Source organism: Pseudophryne corroboree, chromosome 1, assembly GCF_028390025.1.
Source record: "Pseudophryne corroboree isolate aPseCor3 chromosome 1, aPseCor3.hap2, whole genome shotgun sequence".
NCBI lineage: Eukaryota > Metazoa > Chordata > Amphibia > Anura > Myobatrachidae > Pseudophryne > Pseudophryne corroboree.
The window spans coordinates 1,011,153,836-1,011,174,035 of record NC_086444.1 but is presented as its reverse complement, the minus strand read 5'-3'; the positions used below and the strand labels follow the sequence as shown (position 1 = coordinate 1,011,174,035).

Sequence of the window (20,200 nt, the reverse complement as noted above, 5' to 3'; positions counted from 1 at the left end):
CCGGATCGTCCGATCAGGAGACGTGGCAGTCGGCGGGTCAACATAGGTAAGTATGTGTGTGTCGGCAGGTGTGAAATAAAGTTTTACTCTCAAGGTGTGTGTGTCCTGTTTTTATTTGGGTATTTTTTTTCAGTAGTACTACAGGTACCAGAGGGCCCGTTTTTCTCCCGCATGCTGGTACTTGTGGTTCTCCAAGTACCAGCTTGCGGGGAGGCTTGCTGGGACTTGTAGTACTACAGGAAAAAACAATATTCTTGTCATTTTCTCAAGGCTATCAGCCCCCCATCCGCAGCCCTTGGATGGGGGGGGACAGCCACGGGCTTCACCCCTGGCCCTTGGGTGGCTGGGGGGGGACCCCTTGATTGAAGGGGTCCCCACTCCCCCAGGGTACCCCGGCTAGGGGTGACTAGTTGGATATTTTAATGCCACGGCAGCAGGGCGCTGTATAAAAGTGACCCCTGGCTGTGGCATTATCTGTCCAGCTAGTGGAGCCCGATGCTGGTGTAAAAAATACGGGGGACCCCTACTCTTTTTGTCCCCCGTATTTTTTGCACCAGCACCAGGCACAGAGCCCGGTGCTGGTTTTAAAAATACGGAGGATCCCCTGTCCATTTTTCCCCCCGGATTTTTAGAACCAGGACCGGCTCGAAGAGCCCGAGGCTGGTTATGCTTTGGTGGGGGGACCCCACGCCATTTTTTCCCGAGATTTTACCATTCCATCTAAAAAAAAAAAAAAAAAAAATTTTAAAAAAAATATATAAATAATACTTGTGCCTCCCAAAAAGACAAACCAAGTACCTAATCCCTTCTAATATAAATAGATATGCTATTACCAATAAAAAAAACACCAAAAAAAACATGTTTTACATTTTTTTTATTAGATTCACCCACCAAAGTGTGGCGGATTGAAAATGACGAATTTACTGTCTAAAAGCACTGTTGTCGAATTTCCAAACTTCAATTGAATATACTTTTGTCGAATTGCCGCATTTGTACCATTGCTGAAATGTCGAATTTGACAAATGTCGAATTTCAAAAAGTCGAATTTTGAAAGTCCGTTTTTTTTGACGGAAAGTACTGAATTGCATTGTCGAAATTTTTTTGGGGGCGAAAAAGTCCAGTTTTTCGACAATTTCGGGAATTCGACCGCAATTGCATATACCCCACAGTTTGGTCACCTGTTCAGTGAGTATAGATGTAGCCAGGGTCATCAATTCTGCATCGTGGCATGCTGCATGGTGTGCCAGGCTGTGACTGTTTGCAGCCATCAATCACTCAATTATTTCCATTAGAAACTAATGGAGCAATCACCATCTGCAAATAGTCTCAGCCCAGCACACTATGCCACATCATAGCAAGATGAGCATGGCTACATCTGTACAGTGACACCCTCTTAGGGAGAAATCACAACTTCCGGCTCCTCCCCTAGCTGCCAGATACAGACTGCAGTGTTCAGAGTTACTGGCAGACTGCAGGCGGGTGTCAGCGGCATACAATAAGTCACTTCGGCGGGCCCGCCGCTAGTTCTTCCTCTGTTCTGACTGCACTCGTAGCCAGACAAGCATTCATTCTTACATTAAGAACTTTTTCTCCCTCTTTTGTAAATCATTTCTAAAGAATATTTTTAGTTCTCAATGCTGTCGAAGTCAAAAATATTACATAAAAAGAACATACAAACTACACACATGAGTCACTATACTTGCAAATACGCGCAGCGAGCACAGCAATATATGGTAACACACGCATTTACACGGACATACCACAGAGATGGATTCGACACTTATTTCATACAGTACATAATCATAATAATATCAAGCGTCAGACATCATGATGATTTAAAATTATATAATGAAGTAATGTCAAGTATGTGTATTATTTGAACGAAACCAGATACAACCTGTCATATTTGGTATTTAAGCAACCAGATTAATGTGTAGATTCATTTGATACTTGTTATAAAGTTGTAGGACATTGCAACAAATAATTATGATTAAATGTATAAAAGCTAAAATCACTTTTATTAGAACAATAGATATTCCAAACAGGTAGTGGACAGGAAGCTCAGGCCAGCCCCTTTGGACGTCCCCAAGGCTGAACCTGTTTAGCATATACAAAGAGACTAGTGACTCATCATGAATGAGTGAGTCCCCTCCCCCAAAAACTAGATAACACATTGCTGATCACACAGGTCAGTTGCTGTTTGGTCTCAGAATAAGATGGAGTTCCAGCATGATTTTACAGAGAGAGAGAGAGAGAGAGAGAGATATGGAGAGACTTTTATACGAGAAAGATATGGTGATGTATTTGCTGTAACTGTATATAACTGTATGTAACTATGTTTTAACTGCTTACTGTGTGAGTGTAACCATGTAACTATAGGTATACTGTACTTTGTAATATATTGAATCCATATCCTTTTAATAACAAATACAGGTTGAGTATCCCTTATCCAAAATGCTTGGGACCAGAGTTATTTTGGATATCGGATTTTCCCGTATTTTGGAATAATTGCATACCATAATGAGATATCATGGTGATGGCACCTAAATATAAGCACATAATGCATTTATGTTTCATATACACCTTATACACACAGCCTGAAAGGTAATTTAATACAATATTTTTAATAACTTTGTGTATTAAACAAAGTTTGTGTACATTGAGCCATCAAAAAACAAAGGTTTCACTATCTCAGTCTCACTCAAAAAAGTCTGTATTTCGGAATATTCCGTATTTCGGAATATTTGGATATGGGATACTCAACCTGTATATACATCAATGAGCTTTGGAACTCAGATAATGTGTGGGTGTATTGTTTTCTCTTATAGGATGCAGTGTTTTGCGATGTACAGCTCACATTCATGGCAAACGGTAATAAGATGTGCAGGCGTTTACAATATATATTAGAGCGGGCATTTTAAATATTTGTGAGAAAGCAATTTGGCATTCACAATGCATACACAGCATGTTTGAGGTTCCAATACATATTTAAATCTCAGGACTGTTGGGGTCATTCCAAAATCTTAATATATCATTTCAGCAATAACTTCATGGTTGATGTTTGAAATAATATTCTTGCGGAAACATCCAACCTATTTTCAGCATTGGTTACTTCCCTGACTATTGCACAGCAGCTTGTAGGATTTGCGGACATTGGCTGAATCCTTTCTTCCTTCTCCACAGACAATATGTCCTGTCCCACACAACCCAAAGCATAACAGATACACCCCACAGATTTCTTCTAACGGGCACCCATTTTTTTATTTATCTTTTGTAGCTGTGACCACAGAGCTTCATTTTTCATCATGCACAGCATGTAGTTCTAAAAGGGTCTCTGCTTTCTCTAAGCACTGTTTTACATACAGGAAATGTTGACGCTACAGGAAAGGTTTCCTTCTAACAACTCTTCCAAGCATATCATTTGCTGTAAGCAATAGTGCACAGTGGAGGACTGCTCTGGTGTGAGCTAAAGCTCTGTGCAGTAATATCCAGCGCCTGCTTTAAATGTGCCCAGATTTCCCTGTACCCCTAGTAGAGATTTTTCTTGGTCTAATCCAGAGGTTCTCAAACGCGGTCCTCAAGGCACCCAAACGGTCCAGGTTTTAAGTTTATCCATGCTTGGCCACTGGTTACTTAATTAGCATCTCAGTCAATTTGATTTAACCATCTGTGCTGAGTTATGAATATACCTAAAACCTGGACCATTGGGGTGCCTTGAGGACGGTGTTTGAGAACCTCTGGTCTAAATCGATCTTCGCTTAATGATATTTCGGACAGCGAAGCATTTTGTTCTGATTTATAGCCTTTAGCTGCTTTATACCATTCACTTATTTTCACGTCTTCAGTCGGATGCTTGGTTAGTAAGAGAAAAGTTTAGAAGGGTCAGAATATTTATTCCACTATAGAATGACTAACTTTGCTTAACTGAAGTCTTGTAAAGACCAAAAGAATAAAGTATTCCCTGTTATGGGCACACTCAGACAAATATGTTCAATTTATTACTAAAAGTCAAATATATTTCAGATAGATGACCAATAATTATAAAATATAACTTATTTATTATCATAAAATGTATGCAAAAATATACGGATGGTGTAATGGTTAGCATTACCGTCTCACAGCACTAAGGTCATGGGTTCGATTCCCACCATGGCCCTAACTGTGCAGAGTTTGTATATTCTCCCCGTACTTGCGTGGGTTTCCTCCGGGTACTACGGTTTCCTCTCACAATCCAAAAATATACTGGTAGCTTAATTGGCTCCCAACAAAATTAACCCTAGTGTGAAGGTGTGTACATGTGATAGGGAATATAGATTGTAAGCTTCATTGGGGCAGGGACTGATGTGAATGAGCAAATATTCTCTCTGTAAAGCGCTGCAGAATATGTGTGCGCGATATAAATAACTGGTAACAAACAAATAAAAATAAATAAATAAATATAGTGCAGGTGAAAAAATAATAAAGGTGAGATAAAATGCTTAGCCGCTGTTCTATATTTCTGCACTCTCTCTAGCGTTCTTTTCAATGTTTCAAAATTTGTTGCAATATTGTTACTAGGTATCCTCAACAGATACAATTGTATCTGTTACGTTAGTATCTCCAATATGTGGTAACTGTAACTTTCTTGATCTTATTCAAGGTCTATTTGACTTCAACAGTTTTTTATTTCTGTGCTGGCAGTGTGCTGGCAGTTCCCACCATTGAATGTAATGGAGAGGCTTTGCGATGCGCTGTCTGACAGCTCAGACGCGCATAGCCAATCAGCAGAGTGCCAGTACGTTGCGCTCGCTGATTGGCTGAAGAGACCTTTCTGTGACAGCAGTCACGGGGGGGTCTCTGCATTCGGGGAAAGGGGTCCCATGTGTAAACATGGGACCCCTTTCAGTCCGTTTGGTCCGGGTGTTCGTTTTGTTGTTTTGCCAAGTACGAGGATTATTTTAAAAGATCCGGACACTGGATTGAGGAGAGTATAATTTTATTCACAGGTACACCGTGGATTCTACTTGGACAAGTGGACCGAACGTCGTGTCTACATAGGTAAGTATGTGTGTGTGTCGACATGTATGTAATAAAGTTGTAAAGTTGTACTTTCAAGGTGTGCGTGTCCTGTTTTTATTTGGGTACCAGCGGGCCCGTTTTTCTCCCGCATGCTGGTACTTGTGGTTCTCCAAGTACCAGCTTGCGCGGGAGGCTTGCTGGGACTTGTAGTACTACTGGAAAAAACCAATATTCTTTCAATTTTCTCAAGGCTATCAGCCCCCCATCCGCAGCCCTTGGATGGGGGGGGGGGGGGGGGGACAGCCTCGGGCTTCACCCCTGGCCCTTGGGTGGCTGGTGGGGACCCCTTGATTGAAGGGGTCCCCACTCCCTCAGGGGTGACTAGTTGGATATTTAATGCCACGGCCGCAGAGCGCTGTATAAAAGTGACCCCCGGCTGTGGCATTATCTGTCCAGCTAGTGGAGCCCGATGCTGGTGTAAAAAATACGGGGGACCCCTACTCTTTTTGTCCCCCGTATTTTTTGCACCAGCACCAGGCGCAGAGCCCGGTGCTGGTTTTAAAAATACGGGGGATCCCCTGTCATTTCCCCCCCCGGATTTTTAGAACCAGGACCGATAGAGATAGAGAGAGTACTGGTCCGGCACTCAGTGGTGGACAGCAAGTGGTAAAAAACGCTCCGGTGCCCTCCAACCAGGCCAGCAGCCCATTATATATATATATATATATATATATATATATATATTAAAAATAGAGAAAATTACTGCGCCACTTGTGTTCATCAACGTTAGATGTAAATAAAAACAATATTTATCTGACACTCCCTAGAATTTTTTAAAGGTTTTGTAAGGTAAGTGATTCTTACAGTCAAACCACACTGGACACGCCCAATCTCGTCCGATCTTGGAAGCGAAGCAGTGTCGGGCCTGATCAGTACCAGAACAGGGAGACCACCTGGGAATATCAGGTACTGTAATTAAACTAACTAAAAATAGCCTACATGAGCATGTCAGTTTTTTAGATAAAAAAAAAAAAAAGCACGAAAGCAATGCACACCGAATACCATCCCTTCCCTCACTGCCCAGATCTGTACTTTTAAAATTCACGTAGCATAGTAATATGCTTAAAACACATTTTATGCACTACCCTAAATCTGCACGTTGTAATATGCAATATGCATAGATTACCTTATTTATATGCACACATATTTATTATTTATTATATATGCACACATATGTATTATTTATTATATATAATATATTTATTATATTATTATTATTATATTTATGCTATTCCTTCTTTTATAAATATGTAAGTGTCCTTTTAAAAATTATTGATATCCCCCTTTTTGATCATATAATGCTCTAAATATGAAGTACTGTATTGACATCGTTTTAGATGCACTAATTCCCCTTTTTTCTATTTATTTTCTATTTCCAAGTCAAAAATTACTATAAATGTCTGCAGTGCTGCCCTTCACTAAGATGGCCGCCGCATGGAGAGACTGAAGGAAAAGTCTCCACAAAGATGGCCGCCGCCTAGAGAACTGTGAATATAGAACTTAGCCCTCTGGACACTGTAAGCATTGGAAACCGCCGGCGCATGCGCAGTCCGGCTACCGGAAGTGGGGCGGAAGTGATGCGACGCCGTGAAACCGGAAGTGGGGCGGAAAATGCACTGGCGCACTTTACTACTGTTTTATTCAGCTTTCTGGACTCTAAACTTGCTCCCAAACCAAATCACTAACATCTGGAACTTATATACTATTAAAATATATCACTTATTAGTGTAAAATAAGAATTCTTAGTCTGTCACAAAAAACCATGTGGTACCAACAGGAAATGATGTCATAATTGATACCATATTAGTATGGGTATAAATAGATGCCTGGTCCCAGTCTGCCAACACCCCTTGATGAAGTCTTAAGGACGAAACGCGTTGGGCTATCTGGCAGTGACTACATACCAAGTTAAGGAATCCTTTTTTACTATTTATTCACTTTTAACTGGTACTTTATAGTTCTGTATGTATAGTTTTTATCCCATTTTTTAGAAAAAGTTTATTGTCATTTTTTTAGAAAAAGTTTTTTAGAAAAAGTTTCTTGTCATTTTTAAAATGTACACACTAATAAATTGTATTTTACTTTGAAAATATACACCTAAATTGTGATTCTTATAGACACCATTGGTCGCTAAACCCCCTCCCCCCAACCACATATATATATATATATATATATATATATATATATATATATATATATATATATATATATATATATATATATATATATATATATATATATATATATATATATATACTGCTCAAAAACATAAAGGGAACACTTAAACAGCACATCCTAGATCTGAATGAATTAAATATTCTTATTAAATACTTTGTTCTTTACATAGTTGAATGTGCTGACAACAAAATCACCCAAAAAATAAGATTTTAAACCTACCGGTAAATCTTTTTCTCGTAGTCCGTAGAGGATGCTAGGGACTCCATAAGGACCATGGGGATAGATGGGCTCTGCAGGAGACATGGGCACTTCAAGAAAGACTTTAGGATTAGGGTGTGCACTGGCTCCTCCCTCTATGCCCCTCCTCCAGACCTCAGTTAGAGAAACTGTGCCCAGAGGAGACGGACAGTACAAGGAAAGGATTTTTGTTAAACCAAGGGCAAGATTCATACCAGCCCACACCAATCACACCGTATAACTTGTGATAAACTAACCAGTTAACAGTATGAAATTCAACATAGCTTCAGTCGGAAACTGAAAGCAACCATAACATAACCCTTATGTAAGCAAAACCATATACAAGTCTTGCAGAAGTAGTCCGCACTTGGGACGGTAGGAGAAAAAGATTTACCGGTAGGTTTAAAATCTTATTTTCTCTTACGTCCTAGAGGATGCTAGGGTCTCCGTAAGGACCATGGGGATTATACCAAAGCTCCCAAACGGGCGGGAGAGTGCGGGTGACTCTGCAGCACCGATTGAGCAAACAGGAGGTCCTCCTCAGCCAGGGTATCAAATTTGTAGAATTTCGCAAACGTGTTTGCCCCTGACCAAGTAGCCGCTCGGCACAGCTGTAGTGCCGAGACCCCTCGGGCAGCCGCCCAAGAAGAGCCCACTTTCCTAGTGGAATGGGCCTTGACTGATTTAGGTAACGGCAATCTAGCAGTCGTATGCGCCTGCTGAATCGTGGTACAGATCCAGCGAGCAATAGTCTGCTTTGACGCAGGAGCGCCAACCTTGTTGGCTGCATACAGGATAAACAGCGCTTCAGTTTTCCTTACTTTGGCCGTCCTGGCTACGTAAATTTTCAAAGCCCTGACTACATCCAGATACTGTGAATCCTCCAAGTCTCGTGTAGCCACCGGCACCCCAATAGGTTGGTTCATATGAAAGGATGACATCACCTTAGGCAAGAATTGAGGACGGGTCCGCAATTCCGCCCTATCCATATGGAAAACTAGATATGGGCTTTTGTGAGACAAAGCCGCCAATTCTGACACTCGCCTAGCCGAAGCTAAGGCCAACAACATGACCACCTTCCAAGTGAGATATTTTAACTCTACTGTCTGAAGTGGTTCAAACCAGTGCGACTTAAGGAAACTCAAAACCACGTTAAGGTCCCAAGGCGCCACCGGAGGTACAAAAGGAGGCTGAATATGAAGTACTCCCTTTACAAAAGTTTGTATTTCTGGAAGTGAAGCCAATTCTTTTTGAAAGAAAATGGACAATGCCGAAATCTGAACCTTAATGGAGCCTAATTTTAGGCCCAAATTCACTCCAGTTTGTAGAAAGTGAAGGAAACGGCCCAGATGGAATTCTTCCGTAGGAGCATTCCTGGCCTCACACCAAGCAACATATTTACGCCATATACGGTGATAATGTTTAGCTGTCACATCCTTCCTAGCCTTTATCAGAGTAGGAATGACCTCATCCGGAATGCCCTTTTCCGCTAGGATCCGGCGTTCAACCGCCATGCCGTCAAACGCAGCCGCGGTAAGTCTTGGAACAGACAGGGCCCCTGTTGCAACAGGTCCTGTCTTAGAGGAAGAGGCCACGGATCTTCTGTGAGCATCTCCTGCAATTCCGGGTACCAGGCCCTTCGTGGCCAATCTGGAACAATGAGAATTGTCCGAACTCCTCCTTTTCTTATTATTCTCAACACCTTTGGGATGAGAGGAAGAGGAGGAAAACATATACTGAGTGGAACACCCACGGTGTCACTAGTGCGTCCACCGCTACCGCCTGAGGGTCTCTTGACCTGGCGCAATACCTTTGCAGTTGTTTGTTTAGGCGGGACGCCATCATGTCTATCTGGGGCAGGCCCCACTGGCTTGCAATCTGTGTGAAGACTTCCTGATGAAGTCCCCACTCTCCCGGATGCAGGTCGTGCCTGCTGAGGAAGTCTGCTTCCCAGTTGTCCACTCCCAGAATGAACACTGCTGATAGGGCGCTTACATGGTTTACCGCCCAGCGTAGAATCTTTGTGGCTTCCGCCATTGCCACTCTGCTCTTTGTGCCGCCCTGGCGGTTTACATGAGCTACTGCGGTGATGTTGTCTGACTGGATCAGAACTGGTAAGTCGCGAAGCAAAGTCTCCACTTGACGAAGGGCGTTGAATATGGCCCTTAGCTCCAGGACGTTGATGTGAAGACAAGTCTCCTGACTTGACCAAAGACCCTGGAAGTTCCTTCCTTGTGTGACTGCACCCCAACCTCGGAGGCTCGCGTCCGTGGTCACCAGGACCCAGTCCTGAATGCCGAATCTGCGGCCCTCTAGAAGGTGAGCACTCTGCAGCCACCACAGGAAAGACACCCTGGCCCAGGGGGACAGGGTGATCAACCGATGCATTTGTAGATACGACCCGGACCATTTGTCCAGTAGGTCCCATTGGAAGGTCCGTGCATGGAACCTGCCGAATGGAATGGCCTCGTAAGATGCCACCATCTTTCCCAGGACTCGCGTGCAGTGATGCACTGACACCTGTTTTGGTTTCAATAGGTTCCTGACCAAAGTCACGAGTTCTTGAGCCTTTTCTATCGGCAGATACACCCTTTTCCGGTCCGTATCCAGAATCATGCCCAAGAAGGGTAGACAAGTCGTAGGAACCAGCTGCGACTTCGGGATATTGAGAATCCAGCCGTGTTGCTGTAACACCTTCAGTGAAAATGACACGCTGTTCAGTAATTGTTCTCTTGATCTCGCTTTTATGAGGAGATCGTCCAAGTACGGGATAATTGTGACACCTTGCTTGCGCAGGAGCACCATCATTTCCGCCATTACCTTGGTGAAAATTCTCGGGGCCGTGGAAAGCCCAAACGGCAACGTCTGAAATTGGTAATGACAATCCTGTACCGCAAATCTCAGGTACGCCTGATGAGGTGGATATATGGGAACATGACGGTATGCATCCTTTATGTCCAGAGATACCATAAAATCTCCCACTTCCAGGCTGGCGATGGCTGCCCTGAGCGATTCCATCTTGAATTTGAACCTTTTCAAGTATAGGTTCCGGGATTTTAAATTTAAAATGGGTCTGACCGAACCGTCCGGTTTCGGGACCACAAACAGGGTTGAGTAATATCCCCTGCCCTGTTGAAGCGGGGTAACCTTGACCACCACCTGTTGAAGATACAATTTGTCGATTGCATTTAACACTATCTCCCGTTCTTGAGGAGACGTTGGCAGAGCCGATTTGAAAAACCGGCGAGGAGGCACCTCTTCGAATTCCAGTTTGTAACCTAGGGAAACAATTTCTATTGCCCAGGGATCCACCTGTGAGTGGGCCCAGATGTGGCTGAAAATTCGAAGACGTGCCCCCACTGGGGCGGACTCCCTTAGTGGAGCCCCAGCGTCATGCGGTGGATTTTGCAGAGGCCGGGGAGGACTTCTGTTCCTGGGAACTACAGTATTTTTCGGACCATAAAATGCATCTGACCATAAGACGCACCTAGTTTTTAGAGTAGGAAAACAGGAAAAAAAATATTCTGAACCAAATAGTTCCAGTTCTGTGTGATTTCTCATTAGACTCCTACAAGCATTTGCAGATTGTGATTCTGTAAAATGCAGCCTTCTGTCAGAGCCAGCATACACATAGACACACACACACTGTAGACCGTACTGTAGACCCAGACCCAGTAATTCCCTGCGTCCAGGCTCTCAGCTAACGCTGCCCGCGGTGCCCTCCTGAGGAAGGAGGAGGTGGGGGGGAGCGGGGGAGTCACATGATGCCGGCTCTGCTGCTGGGCTCTGAGATGACGGCGCAGCAGCATCCAGGACCCGTCGCTACCCGCCAGCGCTACCCGCACACTCCATCTGCGATGGCTCTCCACATGTCTTATTCGCTCCATAAGACGCACATACTTTTCCCCCCAATTATTGGGGAGAAAAAGTGCGTCTTATGGTCCGAAAAATAAGATTTTAAACCTACCGGTAAATCTTTCTCCTAGTCCGTAGAGGATGCTGGGGACTCCGTAAGGACCATGGGGTATAACGGGCTCCGCAGGAGATAGGGCACCTAAAAAGAACTTTGACTATGGGTGTGCACTGGCTCCTCCCTCTATGCCCCTCCTCCAGACCTCAGTTAGAGAACTGTGCCCAGAGGAGATGGACAATACAAGGCAGGATTTGGCAATCCAAGGGCAAGATTCATACCAGCCCACACCAATCATACCATGTAACCTGGAACATACATAACCAGTTAACAGTATGAACTAACGACAGTAACGGTCCAAGACCGATGTCAACTGTAACATAGCCCTTATGTAAGCAACAACTATATACAAGTCTTGCAGAGTTTCCGCACTGGGACGGGCGCCCAGCATACTCTACGGACTAGGAGAAATAGATTTACCGGTAGGTTTAAAATCTTATTTTCTCTTACGTCCTAGAGGATGCTGGGGACTCCGTAAGGACCATGGGGTTTATACCAAAGCATCCAATCGGGCGGGAGAGTGCGTATGACTCTGCAGCACCGACTGAGCAAACGCTAGGTCCTCATCAGCCAGGGTATCAAACTTGTAGAATTTAGCAAAAGTGTTTGATCCTGACCAAGTCACCGCTCGGCAAAGTTGTAAAGCCGAGACGCCTCGGGCAGCCGCCCAAGAAGAGCCCACCTTCCTAGTGGAATGGGCCTTAACCGAATTTGGTACCGGCAATCCAGCCGTAGAGTGAGCCTGATGAATCGTATTACAGATCCAGCAAGCAATAGTCTGCTTCGAAGCAGGAGCGCCAATCTTATTGGCCGCATACAGGATAAACAGAGCCTCTGTTTTCCTAATTCTAGCCGTCCTGGCTACATAAATTTTTAAGGCCCTGACTACGTCCAGGGATCTGGAATCCTCCAGGTCACTTGTAGCCACAGGCACTAGCATACGTTGATTCATATGGAACGAAGAAACCACTTTAGGCAAAAATTGCGGACGTGTCCTCAATTCAGCTCGATCCACATGAAAAATCAAGTAGGGGCTCTTGTGTGACAAAGCCGCCAATTCTGACACTCGCCTTGCTGATGCTAAGGCCAACAACATGACCACCTTCCGGGTAAGATATTTCAACTCAACCTTGTTAAGCGGTTCAAACCAGTATGATTTTAGAAACTGCAACACCACGTTCAGGTCCCATGGTGCCACTGGAGGCACAAAAGGGGGCTGGACGTGCAGCACTCCCTTTATAAACGTCTGGACTTCTGGAAGAGAAGCCAATTCCTTCTGAAAGAAAATCGAGAGGGCCGAAATCTGTACATTAACAGAGCCTAATTTCAGGCCCATATCCACTCCTGTCTGTAGGAAGTGGAGAAGACGACCCAGATGAAAATCTTCCGTAGGTGCATTCTTGGTCTCACACCAAGACACATACTTTCGCCAGATACGGTGAAAATGTTTTATCGTCACCTCCTTCCAAGCCTTTATTAACGTAGGGATGACCTCTTCCGGAATCCCCTTTTTCGCTAGGATTCGGCGTTCAACCGCCATGCCGTCAAACGTAACCGCGGTAAGTCTTGAAATACACAGGGCCCCTGCTGCAACAGGTCTTCCCTCAGAGGAAGAGGCCAGGGATCTCCTGTGAGCATCTCTTGTAGATCTGAGTACCAGGCCCTTCGAGGCCAGTCTGGGACAACGAGTATCGTTCGTACTCTTCTTCGTCTTATGATCCTCAACACTTTTGTGATGAGAGGAAGAGGAGGAAACACGTAGACCGATTTGAACACCCACGGTGTTACCAGAGCGTCCACTGCTATTGCCTGAGGGTCCCGAGACCTGGCGCAGTACCTCTGAAGTTTATTGTTGAGGCGTGACGCCATCATGTCTATTTGGGGAGTTCCCCAAAGACGTGTTACGTCTGCAAAGACTTCTTGATGAAGTCCCCACTCTCCTGGATGGAGATCGTTTCTGCTGAGGAAGTCTGCTTCCCAGTTGTCCACTCCCGGAATGAAGACAGCTGACAGAGCGCTTACATGATTTTCCGCCCAGCGAAGGATCCTTCCGCCCATTGCGACTCTGCTTTTTGTCCCATATACACACATATATATATATATATATATATATATATATATATATATATATATATATATATATATATATATCTATCCAGATTCCCACTCACTGCGCTCAAAATGCCCCCCTCCTCTTTTTTCCAGCCTGAATGTTCAGCAGGGGAGAGACCAGGGAGCCAGCGTTTTCCTCATGCAGCTTCTGTGGAGAAAATGGCGCTGGTTAGTGCTGGGGATCAAGCTCTGCCCACCCGACGGCGGGCTTCGGTCCCGGTGATTTATTTATAGAAAATGGCGGGGGATCGTAGAATTACTGCCCAGCAGCCTAATCTACCTTGTCAGTGCCCAAATGTGAGGTTTATTGCTGCCCAGGGTGCCCCCCCCTGCGCCTTGCACCCTTTAGTGCTGCTCTGTGTGTGTGAATGGAAGCAATGGCGCGCAGCCTTACCTCATGAAGATCTGATGTCTTCTGCCGCCTATGATGTCTTCTGCCTTCTCATAATCACCCAGATTCTATCTCTGGCATCTGTGAGGAAGACGGCGGCGCGGCTCCGGGACGAACCCCAGGTGAGACCTGTGTTCCGACTCCCTCTGGAGCTAATGGTGTCCAGTAGCCTTAGAAACAGAGCCCAACTTGACAAGCCAGCTCTGCTTCTCTCTCCTCGGTCCCACGATGCAGGGAGCCTGTTGCTGAAATTTCTGAGACGGGCCCCCACCGTACCCGAGTCCGCCTGTGAAGCCCCAGCGTCATGCTGTGGACTTACCGGACGCGGGGAGGACATTTGCTCTTGGGAACTGGCTGTATGCTGCAGCTTTTTCCCTCTACCTTTGCCTCTCGGCAGAAAGGACGCGCCTCGAGCCCTCTTGTGTTTTTGGGGCCGAAAGGACTGTACTTGATAATACGGTGCTTTCTTTTGCTGTGGGGTAGCTTGTGGCAAAAATGTCGATTTCCCAGCCGTAGCTGTGGAAACGAGGTCTGAAAGACCATCCCCAAACAGTTCCACCCCCTTATAAGGCAAAACTTCCATGTGCCTTTTTGAATCGGCATCACCTGACCACTGCCGAGTCCATAACCCCCTTCTGGCGGCAATGGACATTGCACTTATTTTTGATGCCAGCCGGCAAATATCCCTCTGTGCATCACGCATGTATAAGACAGCGTCTTTTATATGCTCTACTGTCAGCAAAATATTGTCCCTATCTAGGGTATCAATATTATCCAACAGGGAATCTGACCACGCAGCAGCAGCACTGCACATCCATGCTGATGCAATCGCTGGTCGCAATATAATGCCCGTGTGTGTATATATAGCTTTTAGGGTAGCTTCCTGCTTTCTATCGGCAGGATCCTTTAGGGCGGCCGTATCCGGAGACGGTAGTGCCACCTGTTTTGATAAACGTGTAAGCGCTTTATCTACCCTAGGGGATGTTTCCCAACGTGACCTATCCTCTGGCGGGAAAGGGTACGCTGCCAATAACCGTTTAGAAATTATCAATTTCTTATCGGGGGAAGTCCAGGCTTCCGCACACACCTCAATTAATTCCTCAGATGCAGGAAAAACTACTGGGAGTTTTTTCTCACCGAACATAATACCCTTTTTTGTGGTACCTGGGGTACTATCAGAAATGTGTAATAAATTTTTCATTGCCTCAATCATGTAACGGGTGGACCTATTGGAGGGTACATTAGTCTCATCGTCGTCGACACAGGAGTCGGTATCCGTGTCGACATCTGTGTCTGCCATCTGAGGTAGCGGGCGTTTTAAAGCCCCTGATGACATTTGAGACGCTGGAACAGTCACAAGCTGAGTAGCCGGCTGTCCTATGTCGTCAAACCTTTTATGTAAGGAGCTGACACTGTCACGTAATTCCTTCCATAAGTCCATTCACACAGGTGTCGACCCCTCAGGGGGTGACAACACATTTACAGGCATTTGCTCTGCCTCCACATCATTTTCCTCATCATACATGTCGACACAGCGGTACCGACACACAGCACACACACAGGGAATGCTCTGACAGAGGACAGGACCCCACAAAGCCCTTTGGGGAGACAGAGGGAGAGTATGCCAGCACACACCAGAGCGCTATATACCACAGGGATATCACCTATAAAGTGTGTTTTCCCCTTATAGCTGCATATATATTATACTGCGCCTAAATTTGTGCCCCCCCTCTCTTTTTTACCCTTTCTGTAGTGCAGGACTGCAGGGGAGAGCCAGGGAGCGATCCTTCCAGCGGAGCTGTGAGGGAAAATGGCGCCAGTGTGCTGAGGGAGATGGCTCCGCCCCTTTTTCGGTGGGCTTTCTCCCGCAATTTTAAGATTTCTGGCAGGGGTTAATATGCACCTATATAGCCTCTGGGGCTATATAAGGTGTCAGTTTGCCAGCCAAGGTGTTATTTATTGCTGCTCAGGGCGCCCCCCCCCCAGCGCCCTGCTCCCATCAGTGACCGCAGTGTGTGGTGTGCATGAGGAGCAATGGCGCACAGCTGCAGTGCTGTGCGCTACCTTGGAGAAGACAGAAGTCTTCAGCCGCCGATTTTCCGGACCTTCTTGCTTCTGGCTCTGTAAGGGGGACGGCGGCGCAGCTCCGGGAACGGACGACGAGGTCGGGTCCTGTGTGCGATCCCTCTGGAGCTAATGGTGTCCAGTAGCCTAAGAAGCCCAAGCTACCACCACTTAGGTAGGTTCGCTTCTTCTCCCCTTAGTCCCTCGGTGCAGTGAGCCTGTTGCCAGCAGGTCTCACTGTAAAATAAAAAACCTAAATTATACTTTCTTTCTAGGAGCTCAGGAGAGCCCCTAGTGTGCATCCAGCTCAGCCGGGCACAGAAATCTAACTGAGGGTTGGAGGAGGGTCATAGGGGGAGGAGCCAGTGCACACCAGATAGTCCTAATTCTTTCTTTAGATGTGCCCAGTCTCCTGCGGAGCCGTCTATTCCCCATGGTCCTTACGGAGTTCCCAGCATCCACTAGGACGTCAGAGAAATTAGATTTGCCTGCCGTAGCAGTGGAGACCGGGTACGAGAAACCTTCCCCAAACAATTCCTCACCCTTGTAAGGTAAAACCTCCATATGCCTTTTTGAGTCGGCATCACCTGTCCATTGTCGGGTCCAAAGGACTCTTCTAGCCGAGATCGACATAGTGTTGATTCTCGAACCCAATAGACCAATGTCTCTTTGTGCATCTCTCATATATAAAAGACAGCATCTTTTATATGTCCTAGGGTCAATAGGATGGTATCCTTATCCAGGGTATCAAATTCCGCTGATAAGGTATCTGTCCATGCTGCTACAGCACTACACACCCATGCCAACGCAATAGTCGGTCTGAGTAAGGTAACTGAATGTGTATAAATGGACTTCAGGGTAACCTCCTGCTTGCGATCAGCAGGATCCCTGAGGGTAGCCGTATATTGGGAAGGCAGCGCTACCTTTTTGGATAAGCGTGTCAAAGCTTTGTCCACCCTAGGGGATGATTCCCACCGTATCCTGTCCGTTGGCGGGAAGGGATACGCCATAAGAATCCTTTTGGGAATCTGCAGTTTCTTGTCTGGAGAATCCCAACTAACTCGTTCAGCTCATGTGAGGGGGGAAAATTTATCTCAGTTTTCTTTCCCTTATACATGTGTACCCGCGTGTCAGGGACAGGGGGTTCCTCTGTGATATGCAAAACCTCTTTGATTGCAATAATCATATATCGAATACATTTACCCACCTTTGGCTGTAATTTTGCATCATCATAATCGAAATAATAAAAACATAAAACAGGAGCGCTAAAAAAGAAAAAAATTAGAAATAAGAAATGAATTAAAAAGTTGCAAACACCTGTGAAAAAAAAGAAAATAGTTACTTTGTAATGTTTACAGCACTTTTGTGCTGGTGTGAAAGTCCTGTGCGGGAGTCCTTTTGTGGACACCGGAGCTAAGATCCGTGCTGCGGCTGCAGTGGGGAAACCTAACTGTCTGTCTCTCCCTTACTCTGCCTACCTGTAGTCACGTCCGTCCCTCGGTTCTCACATGTGGATCGTGTTCCGCTGCCCCGTTCTCGATGCCGTCTCCTGCACTGTCGTTTCCACACCCGTGTGGCGCAGGCGGGATGACGTAAGGCTTTCACTTGTAACTCCTCATCAACCTCATCATAATCGACACTGGAGTCAGAATCCGTGTCGGTATCCGTGTCAACTATTTGGGATAGTGGGCGCTTTTGGGACCCCGACGAAACCTAAACTGTGAAACGCGCGTCGGCGTATCACGCTCTCCCCATGTGCTAAACCTATGTGCGTGTCTTAGTTAGAAACAATAGTCAGAATGTGGAATGATTAGTTTAGAATGAGGAGAATGTACAGCTTCAATCAGTATGTGTAATGAGAAGTCCGCAGCCAGCTATGTGTGCTTAGCAACCTGCAGCCAACAACACGTACCCATTAGCCTGTAGCTAGTCAATCACACTGAAAAAGTTAGACCAGCATGTCAGAAATGTGTATAGATTAGCTTAGTTAGCAATACCAATGGCTGTTAGTTAGTAATTTGTGTAGACTAGCCGGCAGATAGCAATACATTAACAGCTTACAACCTTTCAAGTTTATAGACCAATTTGCAGTCAATAATTTGCATGTTTAAATCCCCAGGTGTGCATATAATATAATCACACTACCAGCTGAAAGCAAAATCTGAGTGATACCCAGCCTATTTACTACTGTTACATTTAGATAAACAGCTGAAGTGTAACAAAATCAATGTGCCATAGTAGATAATTGTAACAACTTCAGGGAAATATATGATTCACTCAGATTTGTAGCAATAGCACAGCCACCAGGCTCTGACAAGAACTTATAGCACGGTAGCTTCAATGCAATAAGAAGCAATTTGTGCATATAATATAATTACACTACCAGTTGGAAGCTAAATCTGAGTGTTACCCAACCTATTGATTATTGTTACATTTAGATAAACAGCTGAAGTGCAACAATATCAATGTGCCATAGTAGATAATTGTATCAACTTTAGGGAAACATATGATTCACTCAGATCTGTAGCAATAGTACAACTACCAGGCTCTGACAAGAACTCACAGCACGGTAGCTTCAATGCAATAAGAAGCAATCTTTTGCAACATTTTAGCAACTGTATCCTTTATAAGGTAGCACTTAGTTCCCTTGGTGCCTGAGAAGGATAATACAATGCAAATTATATCTGGAAATCATATATAATTCCCAGTTATAATACATACTGAAATAAGACTGCCATTGCTAATTAAATTCTAATAGAGACCCCAATCTTGGGTGGAATAGTACTACACCCACTGGCAGGCAGCACAAAGAATTTGCACATTAGACAAGGCTTATAGGGGTATTTGAATTAACATAGTGCGAACAATGGGTTATATGGACCTGCCTGAAGTATAATACACGATTAATACTGATCTGCTTGAGATAAATAAAATCAATCCCAAAAGTGTATGATATACCATTTGTGAATACATTATATCCTTTGATGCTAATCGGTGTGCTGACAGCATAGAACTGAGAGCACAAGCCTAAAAAAGACACTAGAAAATTTCCAGGAAGTTTTCTGAACATCACTACACAAGTGCATTAGTGTGAAACAGGCTCCTATGTAAAAAACCACAAACTTGATATGAATATTTGCAGTTAAGCAAACACAATAGATATAAAAATTATTCACCAATGCTGACAGCTTAGACTGAGAGCGCAAAGTGGATATTTGTGGATTATTGACTGAATACAGTCACGCTGACAGCTGAGACTGAGAGCGAGGAGTCCTGTCTGCTAGGAAGTAGTGTACGGTGATTTCATCAGACGATATACCATTAATACATACACGGCAGGATTTAACCACCCTGTAATAAGGACTTAAGGATTACAAAGGTGGTATTACGGATCTCAAGTGGTATCCGGCAGATCTGTTCTGGTACACTGGTTTTACAGATACCAACAAATATTGTATTTCTGACATACAATTCAGGCTCAATTTACGGTCAATTCAATAAAGAGATCACATTCTGACAGTTTCAAAGCTTTAATAGAAAAGGTCATAGAACCTGGAATATAGTCAAAACAATTATATATAGATACAAGACATAGCATAGCACAGTGGGTTTAGAGAGTGTGGGTTTTTAATGTTACATGTTACACTTTGTCTCACATTTGTCTTCAACATTTTAATATTTCACAGTACTTGGCTTTTTAACCAATAATACTAATAAAAGTTAAATTTTACTAAACATATTTTGTCTGAGTGCGCCACCTAAAGTCCAATTCTTCCCTTTCCTTTTAAATCGGGACCCCGAAGGTCCCTGCGACATAGGTACAGGCATGGGTTGACTCCATGACTGTTCCCTAGCTTCAGCTTTATCCAATCTTTTGTGCAATAAATTTACATTGGCACTTAAAACGTTCCACATATCCATCCAGTCAGGTGTCGGCGCTGTCGACGGCGACACCACATTCATTTGCTCCTCCTCCCTCAAAAAGCCTTCTACCTCAGACATGTCGACACACACGTTCCGACACACCACACACTCAGGGAACCCCTCTTATCTGAGGACAGTTCCCCCACAAGGCCCTTAGGAGAGACAGAGAGAGAGTATGCCAGCATGCACCCAGCGCTAAAATAACCCAGGACAAAAAACACAATATTTATGTTTACCCAGATAGCGCTTTTATACTCAATTCGCCA

The 20,200-nt window shown here is 44.7% G+C and overlaps 1 protein-coding gene and 1 pseudogene across 5 annotated transcripts in view; one reads left to right on the top strand and one right to left on the bottom strand.

Moving 5' to 3' along the window:
- CEP44 (centrosomal protein 44) overlaps positions 1–20,200 on the bottom strand; it is a 214,529-nt gene that overhangs the window by 99,549 nt on the left and 94,780 nt on the right. The gene's annotated exons all lie outside the window — the stretch shown is intronic.
- LOC134933545 (5S ribosomal RNA) lies at positions 5,857–5,976 on the top strand (annotated as a pseudogene).